This window comes from Pongo abelii, chromosome 18, assembly GCF_028885655.2.
Source record: "Pongo abelii isolate AG06213 chromosome 18, NHGRI_mPonAbe1-v2.0_pri, whole genome shotgun sequence".
Lineage (NCBI taxonomy): Eukaryota > Metazoa > Chordata > Mammalia > Primates > Hominidae > Pongo > Pongo abelii.
Window position 1 is genome coordinate 5,926,687 of NC_072003.2, and position 19,845 is coordinate 5,946,531.

Consider the following 19,845-nt stretch of genomic DNA (forward strand, 5'->3'; position numbering starts at 1 on the left):
AAAGTTAGCCAAGCATGGAGGTGGGCACCTGTAGTCCCAGCTACTCAGGAGGCTGAGGCAGGAGAATGGCGTGAACCCGGGAGGCAGTGCTTGCAGTGAGCCGAGATCACACCACTGCACTGAAGCCTGGGTGACAGAGCAAGACTCCATCTCAAAAAAAAAAAAAAAAAAAAAGAAACACAATGAAATGTCAGTGGATGGGTGCCTATAATTTCTAAGGGAAATAGAGTATAATCCAAGAATTTTATAGCCAGCTAAATTATTGCCCAATCAAAATAGGCAAAAGACACTATCACATGTTCAAGAACTTACAGAATACAGTATTTCTGAGCTCTTTTTTTAAAAAAAAGCCTTCATAATAAAATTTAGTCAGCCAAGAAATTAAAAAATAAGCAACTTGTGAATTGAATGACCATGACAAAAGGCTAGTGATGAGAGCTGAATCCATTTAAAAATAGGACTATGATTGCAGAACAGAAAGAAATGGTTGTCAACCTTAACAACATAAAACAACCTAAAAATAACTAATTTCCAGGGGTAAAGGGAGAGACTGTAGGAAGTAGAAGTGGTAATGCCCTTTATTAAGTCAGTTAATCAGGTCTAAAATTGAAACTTGGTTTTAAATATATAACTTCTTGTTTATTTTCCTCCCTAACTACCTGAGGATCAACCACCATGATGAACGACACAGGAACTACCTGGACCAGGAAGTTCATGACCAATAAACCGCTCCAGAGGAAACAAATGATCACCAAAGTCCTTCACCCCGGGAAGGCAAGAACATGTAGAAGACCACAATGGATGTCATCTTCATATTAATAGTTGGACTCAGAACCCACTTTGGTGGTGGTTAAACAATGGGCTTTGGCATGCTATCGGGTTCTTTGAATTATGCAAAGAAAAATGAACTGAAACATAGACTTGCAAGACACGGCTGGCATGAGAAGAAGACGACCTCAAGAAAACAGCAAAAGGAATGCAAGGGCAGAATGAAGTCAAGAGGCTGCAAGGCCAATGTCAGTGCTGGCAAAAAGGAAAAGGAGTAAAGATTTTGCAATGACTTTATTTGCAGTGACTGTACGAATTTTTCATGAGATGGTCAACCAACTGTAAAGACTTCTACATATATATAAAACATCTTAAAGTTTTTCATCATCTTTGATTTCTTAGATGTTCTAGAAACTGATTTTTGGTAAGAAAAAAACTACATTTATTTGAGTTGACCAGTTCCTTCAGTTTCACTTCCACTTCTTTTTCTTCTGATAAATTTAAACAGCATTCAATTTGCTACTTCTTGTTTTTAAAATCTCATTTTGTGTGATCGCTGTTCACTTAATATTAAGGAGGTTTATTTCTTGAGGTCATGAGATTTGACGTGACTTCTCTCCCTTTTTGTACTTTTCAGTATCCATTAATTTTTTTGAGACAATGTCACCAATGTCCTTCATATTAATATTTGGACTCAGAACCCATTTTGGTGGTGGTTAAACAATCATCACCCTCATTGGAGTGCAGTGGTACGATCTCAGCTCACCAAACCTCCGCCTCCCAGGCTTAAGCGATTCTCCTGCCTCAGCCTCCCCAGTAGCTGGGATTACAGGCACGCACCACTACCGCCTGGCTAATTTTTGTATTTTTAGTAGAGATGGGGTTTCACCTTGTTGGCCAGGCTGGTCTTGAACTCCTGACCTCAAATGATCCACCTGCCTTGGCCTCCCAAAGTGCTAGGATTACAGGCACGAGCCACCGTGCCCAGCCTTTTCTGTATTAAATTTTTAAAAACACAACATTTAAAGTAAATCATTCTTTTTGAATCTACTTTGTATTATAGGTATCCAAATACTCACCTATTCTCTCTTATGTAATGACAGACTTGTTGAAATGTCATTTCATTTTGTGGCTCCAGCCCCAGGGATTCTGACTCTGATTCTAAAGGGTCTGCAAGCAGAATGAGCAAGCCGCCTGGATGATTTTCTTACAGGTGTTTTAAGGGCAGGAGTTGGAGACACCCTGATGCAAAAGAACGAACCCTCAAGGAAGTTGGCCGTACATGTATTTTCCTTCCTAGCACTGGAAATGACAGAAAGATTATCCAATCAGTACCACTCATAGCACCTGATTATATGTGTATGAGGAATTCAGAAATGGTTTGATCAAGGCGGAAGACCTAAAAAGAGGCTCTTCTCGGACGCCAAGTCCCCATCTCATGCGTGGTTGAGTTAGCAGAAACTGAGGATGATGCTTCTTCCTCCAGCATTGGTATCCCTTGGATTTTGTTCAGTAGATGAAGTACCTCCATCCCCCAACATCCCCAAGCTCAATCCCAGTTTCCTCACATACACTTTTTTTTTTTTTTTTTTGAGATGGAGTCTCGCTCTGTCACCCAGGCTGGAGTGCAGTGCAGTTTTGCAACCTCAGCTCACTGCAACCTACACCTCCCAGGTTCAAGTGATTCCCCTGCCTCAGCCTCCCAAGTAGCTGGGATTATAGGCATGCACCATCATGCCTGGCTAATTTTTGTATTTTTAGTACAGACAGGGTTTCACCACGTTGGCCAGGCTGGTCTCAAACTCCTGGCCTCAAGTGATCTGACCACCTCAGCCTTCCAAATGCTAAGATTACAGGTGTGAGCCACCGTGCCCAGCCTCCTCACTTACACTTTTACAGAAGATCTGATCACACCCACTCCGCAGAAGTCAGAATGGCCTCCACGTGGTGTTAAACGGGAGTGAAAACTTGAGTTCAATCAACTGAGGGTGACACAGAAACATGTCCCCCAAAATGCTTTTGGCAGCTCTGCTGATCCATAACCTGGCTCCATTTCAGGGCAACACCTCCACTTAAGCTGCACTGGCTTCCACTAGAGTAAATCGCATTAACTCATGGTAAACATAACTGAAGGGCAAAAAGATTCCTTTTAAAATGATTTTTGTCTCTCACTTACCAACACACGCTGGCCTCCCTAGAGCCTGACTCCATTCGGCACCTGTTCCACTGAGCACCCACTGAAAGCTCAGCTCATGAGCTGAGAGGACCCAGACATCAAAGAGTTTACAATCCAAGGAAAGAACACACCTGAATACAAGTGATGACAATACAAGACAGAGTCAAAGAGGCCAACTTGAAGTTTCGGCAGATTAGCACCAAAGACTAATTCCCAACCCAGCTCCCAGAGCCAGAGCCAGAGCCAGAGCCAGGCTAGCTGCATGAGCTCAGCTGGGAGCTTTTGCAAACATAGGTCCTAGCTGAGCCCCTAATCATCAGACTGGGAGTCACTGGGAGTGAGTTCCAGGAATTGGTTAATAAGCACCCACACACATGATTCTGATGTTTTTAAGGGTTGTAGAAACATGGAACTGTGGAAAACACTAAAAAAAAAGGCACTAAATAAACCTATAAATATTCACTACCATCCCAGGCATCATGAGGACGCTCCACGTGCCCTATTTACAATACTTAGAATAACCTGCAAGGGAAGCATTCATTCATGACGATGGGCTTTATTGGGATCAGAACCAGCCCTGGGAATGCTTGAACCTGCGCTTAAAGTCACCCCTCCTCCCCACAGGAGGGGGCTCACATTAAGGAGCAGGGGCCAGATGGGAATTGGGGTGTCGTTTTATTATGAGACCGCAGTGACAGACTTTTTTTTTTCCCCAGAGTCTCATTCTTGCCACCCAGGCTGGTGTGCAGTGGTGCAATCTCAGCTCATTGCAACTTCCACTTCCCAGGTTCAAGCGATTCTCCAGCCTCAGCCTCCCGAGTAGCAGGGACTATAGGCGCCTGCCACCACACCTGGCTAATTTTTGTATTTTTAAAAGAGACAGGGTTTCACCATGTTGGTCAGGATGGTCTTGAGCTCTTGACCTCACGATCCGCCTACCTTGGCCTCCCAAAGTGCTGGGATTACAAGTGGGAGCCACCACGCCTAGCCTGAGACTTTCAAGTAAAGCCACAATGGACCACAGAGCTTAGACATCAGAGCTAATATGGAATCTCTGTCATTAAATCTTGAGATCTTATTATCTTTGCTCAAAGAAAAAAAATCACAATTGACATTGTGAGGACAAGACATCTGAATGTAAACTTGATCTTAGAGGATATTAAGGAATTACTGGTAATTTGATTGGGTATGACAATGACCATATAAAAAATGCCATCACGTTTTTAGAGGGAAAGTAAATTACGTAGGGGTGAATCTCATGATGCAATGACATAACTACTGTAAACTATTTTTCAAATACTTCAGAAAAACAAATGGAGTAAATATTGCAAATGTTAATAGTTTTTAAACCTATGTGATGGGTATATGATAGCTCATTAAACCGGTCTATTTTTATGTGTATTAAAAATTTTTCATAATAATAATAAAAAGAAAACCTTGGCCAGGCACAGCATCTCATGCCTGTAATCCCAGCACTTTGGAAGGCCGAGGTGGATGGAGGACTGCTTGAGCCTAGGAGTTTGAGGCCGGCCTAGGCAACATGGTGAAACCTCATCTCCACAAAAAATAGACAAATTAGTCAGGCATGGTGGTGTGCACCTGCAGTCCCAGCTACTCAGGAGGCTGAGGTGGGAGGATCACCTGAGCCCAGAAGGTCAAGGCTGCAGTGAGCCAAGGTCATGCCACTGCACTCCAGCCTGGGTGACAGACCCTGTCTCAAACAAACAAACAAGCAAACAAAAACCCTCTTGATCCCATTTCCCCAAAAAATGATTTTTTTGAGATCTTACCATCTCCTGCCACGGTGCAGAGTACAGGAAATCAAGACAAAGTACAGCACACAAGGGATAAGGAGGGAGGGAAGCATGGGGGAGGCTGACACTGTGGACTCTCCCAGCTCAGTCGACCCATGCACCTGCTTCATGGAAGAAAGGAAAGAAGATGAGTCATGCCTTTAACACAAAGTGACCGTCCTCACTAGTAAATGTGCCTCCAGAAGTGTCCAAGAACTCAGTGCCAGAGCCAGGGTGGCTGCATGAGAATCACCAGGGAACTTTTGCAAACATAGGCCCCTACTGGGTCCAAATGTATTTATCTCTTGAAGAGGAGGAGAGAGACAGAACAAGGAAAAGGATGGGAAGAAACCAGCCTTGTGCACAGAAGGATGCTGGGATTCCTCCTGCACGTTTAGTGCAATGCATCCAATTTCACAAGGTCACAGAAGCTCAGAGAGGTAAACCTGCCCAAGTTCTCATAATTTGTAACTGGCAAAACCTGCCCAAATCTCTGTCTCTAGAGATATTTCCACCTGCTTCAACTCTGGAGCTGTCTTAGTTGTAAAGATGACAGATTCCACTCATCACTCACTTTTGTTTGCAGGTATTGCCTAAAGTCCCTTGTGAATATTTAGGTCAGGGCTGTTTTTTTGAGTTTTCTGTTTGTTTGTTTGTTTCTTGTTTTTTTTACAAAGCAATCTTGTGGAAAGAACCCAAAGTGGCTCCCCCATTTAAGACCCTGTAAACAGGGAGACCAGAGTCTAGAGTCCTAGTCTGGTTTCCACATCTTCCTTAGATTTCCCTGTGTGTAAAATCCAACAATAATCTTTGATGAATTGCCTCCCCTAGAGGACAGATGGAGGAAGTGTTAACTTTGTTTTTTTTTTTTTTTTCTTTTTTCCGACAGAGCCTCGATCTGTCACCCAGGCTGGAGTGCAGGGGTGCCATCTCAGCTCACTGCAACCTCTGCCTCCTCAGCTCAAATGATTCTTGTGCCTCAGCCTCCCGAGTAGCTGGGACTACAGGCAGATGCCACCACACCTAGCTAATTTTTGTATTTTTAGTAGAGATTGGGTTTCACATATTGGCCAGGCTGGTATCGAACCCCTGGCCTCAAGTGATCCACCCCCTTCAGCCTCTCAAAGTGCTAGGACTACAGGCATGAGCCACCATGCCCAGCCACTTTGCTATTTTATTTTAATAGACAGCTTCGAGGTCCAGTGTGAGTTCACAGATTAGGGAACATCACAGGCAAAGAAGAATACTTTGCATTCAAATAGTAGAATGTTTTCATTTTCAAAGAGCTCTCACCTGCCATCTAATCTTGTCTTCCTAGGAGTCCTGGGGGAAAAGCAGATGTGGTTTCCAATCCCACTTTCCAGAAGAGGAGACTGAGGCAGAGGCTTTGCAGATACACAGAATACATGTGAGGACAGGTGAAGGTCATGATCATTGTCAGTCCCCTCCCTCAACTTGACATTCCCAGATCTGGTGGACTTCCAGCCAGAGGAGACAGAAGGACTGGATCACTCAACTCTGCCATGGGTGCCGGGACCCAATTTTTCCCTGGCAACTCAGTCACATCCTGTCTGGGATCTCCAACTACTACCCTCCCACAAGTCTCAGCTAAAACAGCAATTCAATGCGGAACTTTTTTCTGAGGCTCCAGGATTGGGCCAGGCCCTCTCCATGGCTCTCTGCACTTCCCCTACTGCAGAACTTAGCACCCGTATGTCACTACTTGTTCAAACATGTGTCTTTTGTATGCTCTCCACGTTATCTGCAGCATCTGCCAAAAATAATAACGAACGGTAAAACCTAATCTCGATTGAGTGTCGATGATGCACTTTGAATGTGACATCTTATTTAATCCTCACTATATCTGCAAGAGTAGAAGCTATTAATAGCCAATTTTCAGATAAGAAAATCAAAGCACAGTTTCTATAACTTACCCAAGCAGCTAGCTAGGAGGCAGATCAGTTTGAGCCCAGGGAATCAGATTCCAGACACCATGTTCTCAATTACTAAAGCAGATACCTCCCCAGAATCTAGTAGGTGGTTAGTGAGTCTTTGTGGAATAAATGAACAGAAGGACAAGCAGATGGATGGATACACAGGTGGATGGGTGGATAGATGGGTGGATGGAAAGATGGGTGGGTGGGAAGTTGGATGAATGAATGGATGGTTGAGTAGGTGAAGGGATGGCTGAGTGGGTGGAGAAATGGATGAGTGGGTCAATGGGTGGAGGGATAGATAAATGGATGGACGGGTGGGTGGAAAGATGGGTGAATGAGTGAATGGGTGGATAGATTCATGGGTGGGTGTATGGATAGATGGGTTGGTGGGTGGGTAGGTGGATGATAGCTGGGTGCATAAGAGAGTGGGTTGGATGGATAGATGGGTGGGTGGGTGGATAGATGGGTAGGTGGATGGATGGATGTATGCATGTCTGGATGGATGGATGGATGGATGGATGGACAGAAGGGTGGACGGATGGACAGACAGATGAACAGATGGACTTGAGCATTTATTCGGGGTCCTCCAAAGAATTGAGTGATTTCCCTATGGTGTGTCCTCACCTGCAGGTGGGTGGGCAAGGGGGCTTACCTCTGTAATACTCATGATTATGGGTAGTGCTCTGCCTTAGTCGCCACTCTCAGAACACTTTATTGACTAGGAAAGTCAAAACTGGCATTGATAACTAATGCAAGTTACAGCTATAACTAACAGAAGGTGTTGAGTGATGACAGCTGGGCAACCAACAATCAGTAACTTGGCTGTGTTATGTTACTGCCATGCTGGGCAGGCAGAGCCAGGGTTTCCTTAATCCCTCCATCACATTAAGAATGCTTCTCAAGATTTCCCCAACCATGGGGACAGGGATCTTATCAAATACTTGCAGTTCACCCCAAAAGTCTCACCCTCTTCCTTCCACCTGCAGATGACCTTCGGCTCAAAGACATTTCCAGTCCTCCAGGTCAGCCCTTCTTCCAGCCTTTGAATTAACCCTGATGACCGCCTGCCCATTGGGTATCTTCACCTTTCATCACACGGCCTTTTCCAAGACTATCCTTCAATCCAGCCCTCACTAAACGCTGGAACTGTTGTTGACAAAATCCAGAACAAGCTGGGTGGGGGATGCAGGTGGGAAGCAGGCTGTAGTAATGGGGAAAATTTCTAAGCAATCTCGAACACAGAAAAGAAACTGAACAGGTAAGAGAGAGGCAGTCAAGACAAGAAGTGTTAATTTTACATAACTGAACCTGAAGATCAGGGCGGCATGGCAGACCACAAGATAAATATGATATAGACTCCTTTTTAAAAAAAGGATAAACATCCACCCTTTCCTACTGACAGCTGTGCTTCACATATTGCTAAGGTCTTTACTAAAGGCGAGTCAGAAAAACTGGGTATTTTATGCAATACAGTAAGAAGGCCCATAAGCAAGTCTGTTCCTGACACCACCTTCTAGGATAACCCCTGGGATTCTGGTTACACCTGTCCTAAAGTTGTCTCTCACTCCTGCCGTTGGAGGACTACCATGAGAGAAGAACCATAGTGAAGTGGTTAAGAGTGTGCACCCAGGGAGCAGCCAGATGGCTTCAAACCATCACTATCTAATACCGAGCAAGTTACATAATGTTCCTGAGCCTCAACTTTCTCATCTGCAAAGTGGGTATGACGTCATCCATTAATCAAATTCTAGGTGAGCATATACTAAACACCAGAGACACAAATGACAATCAGGAACAGGCATGGCCCTGGCCCTCATGGTGACTACCGTCTTGAAGGGGAAGGATGACACGCACAGAAATAGGAAGCCATAGCTGAGCTAGTGTCTACCACAGAGAGGCACGTGGTGTCATGAGAGCAGATAACGGGGTTGCTGTGACTGAATCAGTGTGGCCAGGCATCCCTGAGGATGTAGTGACTCCACTGTCAGATGAGACTGTGACCAGGTGAAGAGGCAGAGAGAGGGAAAATCTTTCCAGGCAGAAAGAGCAGGATGTGCAAAGGCCCTGTGGCAGGAAAAGAGGAAAAGAAGTGCAAGAGCCTGAAAGAGTCCCGAGAGAGCAAGTGAATATGTGGATAATCACAGCACCCACATCATACAGGACTTGCAAGAAATTGAGACCCTGTCTGTAACAGATTCAGCAATGACTAAATAGAAACTATCTCCTAAAAGCACAGGATGAGGCTCCTTGGTGGTATTTCCCATGTGAGGCTGCCATGGACTCAGAGGCCAAGTTCAACCTGCCTGTAGACAACCTCCAAGCCAGCTGGACACACATACACCCTCAGGCTCAGAATACCCCTGACAGAGTCCTGGATGCTTGAAGTCATGATAAGTATCCAGAATGACATAGAATTCTAGCCAGGCATGGTGGCTCACACCTGTAATCCCAGCACTTTTGGAGGATGAGGTGGATCATCTGAGGTCAGGAGTTCGAGACCAGCCTGGCCAACATGGTGAAACTCCCTCTCTACTAAGAATATAAAAAAATTAGCCGGGTGTGGTTGTGGGTGCCTGCAGTCCCAGCTACTCAGGAGGCTGAGGCAGGAGAATCGCTTGAACCTGGGAGGCAGAGACTGCAGTGAACCGAGATTGCACCATTGGACTCCAGCCCGGGCAACAGAAGTGAAACTCCGTCTCAAAAAGGAAGAAAGAAAAAAAAAAAGAATGACACAGAATTTGCTAAAGAGGGAGAAAGGGCTTTCTTCCAAAGCTGGGCCTGGTTTCTACAGAGAGTCTTTCAGATGAAAATTAAGCAGCTCTTTGCAAGCACCTCAGAGGAGAACCCCTCACCCTGATGAATCAGGCACAAGGGCAGAACCGAGACAATTGGCTGCGTGCATGTGAACAAGCTTATGGTGGAAATGCAGTGCTTTATTTGTTTGGGGTGGTTTAATCACCAGGAGGGAGAAGCTTCTAAAGCAGCATTCAGAGGTGGCTGTTGCCTGGGTTTTCTGGAAGGGGGAGGCAGTGAGGATGAGGGTTTCCATTTCATCTGCAGGCCCCTTGCAGAAGGAGCTGGGGAAAGCTTTGCAGCCATCTGCACACTGTTTGCCATCTTGTCTGGCTGGGCAGCTGAGCTCCAGATGGGGGCGGATGGAATAGCTCTTGCCACCGTATTTGGAGAGAGATGGCAGGGAATTCAGCCCCCGTGGAGAAGACAGGAGCAGGCAGGTGCTGGACAGTTCTGCCCAGGCCCCTGGAGGTGAAGTGTCCAACCCGACAGCCTCTAGGTGCCACTAAAGCAGCCCAAGAGGATCTTCTCTGTCCATCTCCGTCCTGGCACCTATAGACACTTGGAGAGGTCCTTCACATGGGAACTCACAAATGCACACTGATAACCCCCACACGGAACTCTCATATGTAGCAAGTGAAAAGACAGGATGCCAGTTAAACTTGAATTTCAGATAAACAACAAATCATTTTTTAGGGTAAGCAGGTCCCAAATATTGCATGGGATATATTTGCACCAAAAAAAGAAAAAAAAAAGGTTAATGAAAAATTCAGGTTTAATTGGACCTCCTGTATTTTACCTGGCAAGCCTAACCCTGCGTAAACACAACCTCGAGCTTGAAACTCACAGAGAAGCCATGGCCGTGCTCACACACGTGCACAAACCCATATGCCTTACAGAGGCAAGGGCTGTGATGACGGTCCCCACCCTTGCATACTTCTCTGTCCTCTGTCTGGGCTCAGAGTAAACAGGGGGTCACCTGGCATCCACGTCTAAGCTGGGCTTGGAGGTGTCCTAATCAAGCAGGATGCTGACCTGCACTTTCCCAGCTCAGCCAGGGCTGCAGCCAGGCCTAGCTTCCAGTCTCGGGCCTAGAACACACAGCACAGCCCCAAACCTTGGAAGAAGGCTTCATCTCAAGGGCCACTGGTTCAGGACCTATTAGAAGCCCCACTTCTTTCCTCTGTTTCTGCTGCCATTGCCCCAGTCTCTGACCCTGCCACTCAATCACTCTATAAACACAGCAGGTACTAGGGGTGGCTCTGGGCTCGGCACTCAAGACAATGCCCCTGGTAAAGCCACAGTCTAGCAATGACAGTCAACAACGTATCAGCAACAGCCCTGCCCCACAGGTGCTGAGTGCGCACAAGGCCGGCGCTGTGAACGTGCTCTCAACAGTGATCTCACTGAACCGTCATGGCAGCTCTAGGATGCAGACAGCAGCATCACATTATCCCCATTTTACTTACGAGAAAACTGAGGCCTGAAGAAGGCAAACACAGGCCTCAGGATTTGCAGTAACATTGCCAGGAATGTTTGAGAAAGCAAACTTCTCAGAGTGAGGCAGTCTGCCAGAGCTCAGAAGCCAGAGCTCCTGTTAGCAGGGGCTGGGGGGACTGTGGGGTGGGGGCAGACAAGCGGGTAGGGGCTGGACCCCCCCAGGACACCAGGGTGCAGACTGGTTTGAGTAAAAGAAAGAGAGGCGGTCGTGCCATCATCTGCAGAAGATGATGTCTACAGAGGACAGCACCATGTGAGCCCTTGGGGAGTCGGATGACTGGATGGAATTTTGCACAGGATGCCAATTAAGCACAGATCCCTCTCTGACCTAGACAGCCCACCTCCAGGAACATCTCACAGAAATGCAGGCACAGAGCACCAAGTGATGTCTGTGAGGAAATTCATCAGAACACCGTCTGAGATTGGGAAAAGGCAGAAACCATCCAAAGACGAATCGGTGCAGGGCTGGTTAAACGAAGCCTGGTGCATCCACACGTCAGAATAACTGCTGGGAGAAGAAGGTGGCACCCTGGTTCCAACGTGAGACAATGTCAAAGACATGCTGCCTGAAAAGCAGGCTTCTCCAAAGAATATATATAGCATTATTCCATTTTTACTTTTTAAAAAAGATTACAATAAACACTTATGTGCAAATGCATGTGCATGTGTGCACAGAGGAAAAAGGTGCGGACAGGAAAAGAAAACCAAACTCTGCGTGTTCTCACTCATAAGTGGGAGTTGAACAATGAGAACGCATGGACACAGGGAGGGGAACACCACAAACTGGGGCCCGTCGAGGGTGGGGGACAAGGGGAGGCAGAGTGTTAGGACAAATACCTAATGCATGCGGGGCTTAAAACCTAGATGATGGGTGAATAGGTGCAGTAAAGCACCATGGCACATGTACACCTATGTAACAAGCCTGCACACTCAGCACAGGCATCTCAGAACATAGAATAAAAAATAAAAAGAAATCAAAGAAAAAGGTGTGTAGAGGTATACCCCAACCCTTCCCAGTGTTAACTCTGAGAAGCAAGATCAAGAAAAGCAAATCAAAAGGAAGTTTTGTTTTTTGTTTTCTATATAAATTTTTTTTTTGTTTTTTTTTTTGTTTTTTTGTTTTTGGAGACATAGTCTCGCTGTATTGCCCAGGCTGGAGTCCAGGGACACAATCTCGGCTCACTGCAACCTCCTCCAAACTGCAACCTCCTCCTCACTGCAACCTCCTCCTCAAAGCAACCTCCTCCTCACCACAACCTCCTCCTCACTGCAACCTGCTTCTTCTGGGTTCAAGTGATTCTCTTGCCTCAGCCTCACAAATATCTGGGATTACAGGTGCGCACCACCAAGCCCAGCTAACTTTTGTATTTTTTGTAGAGACAGGGTTTCACTACTTTGGCCAAGCTGGTCTCGAACTCCTGGCCTGCCCGCCTTGGCCTCCCACAGAGCTGGGATTGCAGGTGTGAGCCACCACGCCTGGCCTGCATTGCTTGAATTCTCAGACCACATGGACCCTCTCATCTGGCCCAATTGCAAGAGTCCAAGGCAGGAAAGGCAGAAAGCAGGGGCTTACCCCTCCATCGGGACAACGTAGAACAGAGTCAAAAAAGAAAAACATGAATGGATCAGTCAAGAGGGCCATGAATGTGCCCTCCCAGGCACCTACACCTTGCAACTTAAGCCGACAGGCTTCCAAGCTACAGAGTCTTCCTCCCCAGAGACTAGCAAGGACACAAGCCCTGGCCAGGCCCCTCCAGGAAAATGGTCTGAGGGACAAGGTGGGGTGCACAGTCAGGGGTGGCAGAAGGAAAGGGAGACACAAAGCCAAGGAAACCAGGGCACTCCATGCTTCCTGAAGGCCACCAGAACAGGGCGCTAGACATAGCCCCTGTGTACCTGTTTCTACAACAGCCTGAACACAAGGAAAAGGAAAACAAGGAAAATACACAAAGCCCAGCCTCACCTGGAGCAGGTTAAATAAAGGTGTGTGACATTGTCTTCATGTCCTTTGGAATTGGAAATCCAAGCTTCCTCTTCTGTGCCTTTAAGGTCCTGGCTGCTGCCCCACAGCTCCTTTCTCCTCCTCCCTCTTCCTCTTGTTCTGACTCTTTTTTTTTTTTTTTTTTTTGAGGTGGAATCTTGCTCTGTTGCCCAGGCTGGAGTGCAGTGGCACAATCTCAGCTCACTGCAACCTCCACCTTCTGGATTCAAGCAATTCCTGTGGATCAGCTGCCCGAGTAGCTGGGATTATAGGTGTCACCACGTCTGGCTAATTATTGTATTTTTAGTAGAGACAGGTTTTCACCATGTTGGCCAGGCTGGTCTCAAAGTCCTGGCCTCAGGTGATCCGCCCACCTCGGCCTCCCAAAGTGCTGGCATTACAGGTGTTAGCCACCATGCCCGGCCCTCTTGTCCTAACTCTGCCATCTCTTTGCAGTCTCCGCCAAGCAGCTTTTCCTGGGCCTGCCCTGCCCCCCTCCAGAGCTGCACTCTCAAACCACCCCCCAATGCCCCCTGGCCCTGGCTCCTGCCCCGGGGCTCTGATCCTCAGATGGTGAGGTCTAGAGGGTCACAGTGAGCCAGACTCCCTAGAGAAGCTAAGGCAGAAGCCCTGTGCTAGGCTGTGGGTAACCTGCCTCCTTCCAGCTGGGGCTGAATAGAAGGGGAAAGGCTGCCCCCAGAATACAGGGCTCTCAGAGGCCCTGGGGATCTGTGCTGGCAGTCAGGAGGACTGTCACCTCAGCGCAGTTGCCTGCAAGGAGGGCTGTGCAGGCAGCTGCATGTTGCTCAGAGAATAAAAAAAGGAAATTAAATGCACCATCTGGTTATTAGCAAGAGCTTTTGAGGCAGACACTTAAATATGCATGCCTAGATGTTATAAAACTTGGGGGAAATGTTAATTCCAATAACGCCAGTTCTTGTGCTCGCAGAAATCATTCTTTTATCTCCCTTCCCAGTAATTTGGGGGCTCCATCCCTCAGAGTGGCAGCACCAAGACAGCTGGCCTCACTGGGTTTTGTAATCTGTGCAAGGTGAGATCCCAAGCCCTTGCCTGGAGATCCATCTGAGGAAAATGTTAGAACAGGGCAACAAGTTGCCATTTCCTCCCCCCTTTCTCTTCCCCATACAAAAATCAGAAAGCACACTAGCCCAGTGCCCAGCCACAGTTGTGAGGAAACCCTACTCAAAATCCTGGGTTGTGCCCCTGATACCAAAGACCTGCAAAATTGGGACTCACCTGTTGCAACCCTAGCCCAGACTTGTGTACATTTCAAGGGTGGCTGGACCCATGGCCCCCTGGGACGTCAGGGTGGTACAAAGTCCTCTTAACCTAAGACTGTCAGGGTACAAGGATCAGCATTTTTTTTCCTTTTTCTTGAGGGCCAGATGGTAAATAGTGCAGCTTTGCAAGCCATAGGTCTTTGTCCCAACTATTTAACTCTCCATAGTGGCAGGAAAGCAGCCACAGACAATATGCACTGAAATGGGTGTGGCTGTGTTCCAATAAAACTTTATTTGTATGAACAGGCAAGGGGCTGGTTCTGGCCTGGGGGCTACAGCCTGCCTCCTCTGCTACAGGTGATCTCCAAGGGCCCATCCATCTCGTAGACCAGCAGCTGGCACACAGGAGCTGCTCAGATACTTGAAGGAGGAATGGAGAAGGCAAACAGCCCCCAGTTTGCAGAAGTGAGGGTCTCCCAGCGGCACCATCCTTTGCCATCTCATGCCGAGGGACAAAGCCAGAGCAGGGCTCTCCACCAAGGCTGGGTTCTCCTCCAAGGAAATGTGGTAACAGGACAGAAAGCATCGTGGAAGGATGGGGGCTTTGGAGTCCCATAAACCACAGTTTGCAAGACCAGGAGCATCCTGCACTTCCTTGCACACATCCTGGGTGGATGCTGGAGCATCTAGTCTTAAAGTGAATCTTTTCCCACTCCTCCCCCAGCTGGCCTCCATTACACTTCCAGCAACAATGTGGTGTATGTACACAATGGAATACTATTCGGCCTTCAAAAAGAAGGAAATCCTGCCATTTGAGACGACATGGAAGAGCCTGGAGGATATTACGTTAAGTGAAATAAGCCAGGCACAGAACGACAAATACCACCTGATCTCACCTATATGTGGAATCTAAAAAAGTTGAACTCGGCCAGGCATGGTGGCTCATGCCTGTAATCCCAGCACTTTGGGAGGCTGAGGCCAGCAGATTGCTTGAGCCCAGGAGTTCGAGACCAGCCTGCATAACACAGCAAGACCTCATCTCTACAAAAAATACAAAAATTAGTGGAGCGTGGTGGTGCATGCCTGTACTCCCAGATACTCAGGAGGCCGAGGTGGGAGGATTGATTGATCTTGGGAGGTCAAGGCTGCAGTGAGCCAAGATCACACCCCTGCTCTACAGCCTGGGCAACAGAATGCGATTGTCTCAAAAAAAAGAAAGAAAAAGTGAAGAAAAAAGTTGAATTCACAGAAGCAGAGTAGAATGATGGCTGCCAGGGTGGGGACATGGACAGATGCCAAAGGACACAGAATGTCATTTTTAGAGAGGAAGAATAAGTTCAGGAGATCCATGGGACAACATGGTACCTATAGTTAATAACAACATATCATACACTTGGAAATCACTAAGAGAGTAGATTTTTTAAGTGTTCTCACCACAAAAAAATAAGTCTGGGAGGTGATATGTTATTTAGCTTGATTTAGCCATTACATAATGTATACATACTTCAATCACATCATGTTGTATACTCTCTTGTACATAATTTTTGTCAATTCAATAAATTCAACAACTCCAAAAAACAAGACATTTTCTTTACAAAAATAATTATTAAAAATAAAATTCAGAATTCTATTTTATTTATTTATTTATTTTTGAAAGAGAGTCTCGCCCTGTCACCCAGGCTGGCTGAAGTGCAGTGGTGCGATCTCGGCTGACTGCAACCTCTGTCTCCCAAGTTCAAATGATTCTCCTGCCTCAGCCTCCCAAGTAGCTGGGATTACAGGTGTGTGCCATCACACCTGGCTAATTTCTGTATTTTTAGTAGAGACAGTTTCGCCGTGTTGGCCAGGCTGGTCTCGAACTCCTGACCTTAGGTGATCCAGCAGCCTCGGCCTCCCAAAGTGCTGGGATTACAAATGTGAGCCGCTGCACCTGGACAGAATATAAAAGATTGTTTAATTCAACTAAAACATTAAAACAGATTATTTCTATAAGTGGTAATTTTTCTAACATGTTTTGGTCAAAATAGTCTCCTTACCCATCCACAATTAAATGGTTAATTGACATTTGATTGGATTTTGATAAAGTTTTCAAAGCATGATTGACTTTTCCAATGTACAGTAAAATGTGTTTGAAAATATTTCATAAAAATTAATATTTAAAAATGGTCAGGCATGGTGGCTCATGCCTGTAATCCCAGCACTTTGGCAGGCCAAGGTGGGCCGATCACTTGAGGTCAGGAGTTTGAGACCAGCCTGGCCAAACCTCATCTCTACTAAAAATACAAAAGTTAGTCGGGCACGGTGGCACGCACCTGCATTCCCAGCTACTTGGGAGGCTGAGGCAGGAGAATCCCTTGAACCTGGGAGGTGGGTTCCCCAGGCTTAGAGCAAAACCCCCATCTTGTCTGTCTCCACTCTCATCCCAGGCAATCGCGGTCATTTCCACAGCCTCAACCACTGTCTACCCGGGATGCCTCCCAAGCCCGAGTCTCCAGCCCAAACCTGCCTTCCTAGCCCCAGACCCATCTGTCCTGGCACACATTGCCCCCTGGCTCCCAAGCAACCTCAGCCAATGAGCCCAGCGTCAACTTCCTGTCCTTGCCTGACACTGTCAGCCCTGAGATCAGACTTGACCATTCACCTCCGGTACCTGATAGGTCCGTCAGTCCTTTGGCACATATCCCGCGAACATTCCCCAAACCAGGCACCGGACTCCACACATCAACACCGTCATGTGAGTCACCAGCATCCCTGACAGGGACCCCTGTCCCAGCCTCCAACTCATCTCCTTCCTGTCCCTTTGAGTTCTGTGTCACATACCAGAGGCCACAAGAAGAAAAATGACCACCTTAATGAAATTAAAAGAATTGAGAAGACATTTCCCTATGGTCCAAAGTCTTTCCAACTGAGAAACACATATCAAGATCCAGCCTGCCGGCCCTGCGGTTAAATGTTCCTGAAATAATTAAAGCCCAGGGCAAGACAGCCCCCACTCCACAAGTACTCCCAGCACAGCAAGACTTGCTTCTCCGCAGGGGTTTGAAATGTTCAGTGTGTACCCTGCCCCTCTCTGTCGTAGCTAACAGGAATGTGCTCCGTGTCTTCTTCCTGCTCAAAGGACCGTCCACCAACCTGCGCAGGCAGCACTTTCAGCCGGGGGGATGCGAGAACTTCCCACCATTTCCCACTTACGCACTGCATTCCTCAGGAGCCTGCCTCACAAATTACAAGAGCGCCACGGCAGACACACCACGTTCCAGCGGGTGGACAGGTCTTCATGTCAGCTTGAAATATCGTTGCCAGGGAAATATCTATATCTCCGGAGAGAGAGCTTCAGCCTGTGTAGTCCAGCTGTGCTCAAACGGAAATCCAGAAACCCAGATGTTGATCCAAACACCCTGACTCAGACAGCCAGCTCTGCAGGTCCCCAGCATGGGAATGAACTGGGTGGGCCACTTGCCCTGCCTGCCCACATCCCTGCCTCCAGGAATCATGGACCCTGAGAACCAGGGGGATGTGGTGGGGAACAGGCAAGTCTTGTGCAGAAAGCCAAGTTGCCACCCAAATCCACTCTGCAGTCCAGGTGGGTGATATTCTGGTCTGCACCACAGCAGTGCATGAGGGGATGGAGGATGGAGTCTAGACAAGCCAAATGTAAAAAGATATTGCCCAAGTATTTTGTGCTTTGTCTGTGTTACAATGCTATGCCCAGGCCAGCGTGGTGGCTCACACCTGTGATCTCAGCACTTTGGGAGGCCGAGGCAGGCAGATCACCTTAGGTCAGGCGTTTGAGACCAACCTGGCCAACATGGTGAAACCCCATCTCTACTAAAAATACAAAAATTAGCTGGGTGTGCTGTTGGGCACCTGTAATCCCACCTACTCAGGGGGCTGAGGCAGGAGAATCACTTGAGCCCAGGAGGTGGAGGTTGCAGTGAGCGGAGGTCATGCCACTGCACTCCAGACTGGGCAACAGAGTAAGATTCCATCTTTAAAAAAAAATAAAAATAAATAAATGTTATGCGCAGCATTTTCCATGTACTGTCTTATTAGCTCAGTAAATCCCATATAACCTTCCTATGAAAGTGTATCTCATTTATCTCCATTTTATAGATGAGAAAACTGAGGCCCCTGGAGTAGTAGTAATTTTCCAAGACCGCATTGCTCATAAAGGGTACAGCAGGGACCCAAGCTCCACACTCTCACCCTCAAACATTTCCACAAGCGTAGACCAATGGCTCTCAACTGGGGTGGTTTTGCTCACGTACCACTCCCTTGCTCCATGGCATTTGAAACCACCTGGAGACATCTGGGGTAGCCAGAGCTGGGAGGGTAGAAGGCACCTAGAGGATGGAGAGCAGAGATGCTGCTAACCCTCCTACAATACCCAGGACGGCCCCGCCACCACCACCACTAATGGTCTCACCCCAAGTGTTGTCACTGTGCCAAAGCTGAGAAATCCAGGTTTCTCCTCAGCAAGAAGGGAAAATACCTGCAACGTGGATGCACCTCTACAGGAGGCCCAGGCTGACAATAACCTTCCTCATCTGGATTCAACCCTGGATGCTTTTACCTGGTGCATCCATCAGGGATTTCAGGGACTCCGATGAGTTATTACCCTTGAATGCTCGGTTCCGACTGACAACCCAGAAATCTCTGCCAAGGTGCCTGGTCTTGGGGAAGACTCAGCAAATGGTTGAGGTAGATAACCAGATACCTAGGAGAGACATTTCTCTCCCTCCAGGAGGAGCTGGGGGTCAGACACACCCTGGGATCATTCACAAGCAGTCAATAAAGGCTTGGGGAGGGCCAGGTTTTCTAGGCCTTCTCAATGGGGTGGGTGTTTGTGGATACACAAGAAGCCTGTGAAACTTCTGATATTGGCAGGAAATCAATGCCTCCCACCCCCCACCCTCCACCCCCCCATCTCTCCACCATAAACACATGCCCTGCAACAGGACTTGGCACTTAGGGGCTCTTGGGGGACCGATTTATGTGCTAAAACATCCTCTAGCCACCAGCGAATAAAGCAACCCGTTGCCACCCAACCACAAGAGCACACCCTGGGAGCCAGTCCAAGGGACAACCAGTCCCACTAAAACCTCAGCCATCCAGAGCACCAGGCCTGGTGATGAGAAAGAACATTTTATCCTTAAAAGCATCTGAACGCCCATGCTGCTTCTTGCAGAGAAAAGTCCAAAATAATCTGCCATTAAAGAACGAGGATGGTTTTGACATTTTTGCCAAGCTAATGGTCTACACAGACAAAATCTCATAAAAGGGCACTCTGTTCTTCTTGATCCACTCAGACATGGCCTGAGAGTGAAGAAACGGGCTCTCCTCCTCAAAGAAATCACTGCTGATCCTCACACCAGCCTGACACAGCTTCATGGGTTCTTCAAAGAGAGTATTCCCATAGAAACTAAAAAGGAAGAGGAATGTGTCTGGCGGGCATTGTGGGCAGCAGTGGGCTTTGGGCCAAATTTTAAGTTTGAAAATCAAGATTCCCTCTTTTCGAGGGGCCGCCGGACTGAGCAGATAGAGGCACCGTGAAAAGAGGGTACCATGTTCAGATGCGGGAAACAAGGATGGTTTGTGTTCAGTTCCTCCATCATCCTTCACATCATGGGATTCCCATTTCCCTCTGTGGACCAGA

The 19,845-nt window shown here is 47.4% G+C and overlaps 1 long non-coding RNA gene and 1 pseudogene across 1 annotated transcript; one reads left to right on the forward strand and one right to left on the reverse strand.

Moving 5' to 3' along the window:
- Positions 1–5,941, forward strand: part of LOC134760420 (small ribosomal subunit protein eS24-like) — a 105,808-nt pseudogene extending 99,867 nt beyond the window's left edge.
- A 7,132-nt stretch (positions 5,942–13,073) lies between these two features.
- Positions 13,074–19,082, reverse strand: LOC129053943 (uncharacterized). The gene is made up of 2 exons (XR_008518658.1): positions 16,550–19,082; positions 13,074–15,937 (listed from the first exon to the last, which is right to left on the reverse strand). It is a non-coding gene; the product is annotated as an uncharacterized LOC129053943 (long non-coding RNA).
- Positions 19,083–19,845: the final 763 nt, after the last annotated feature.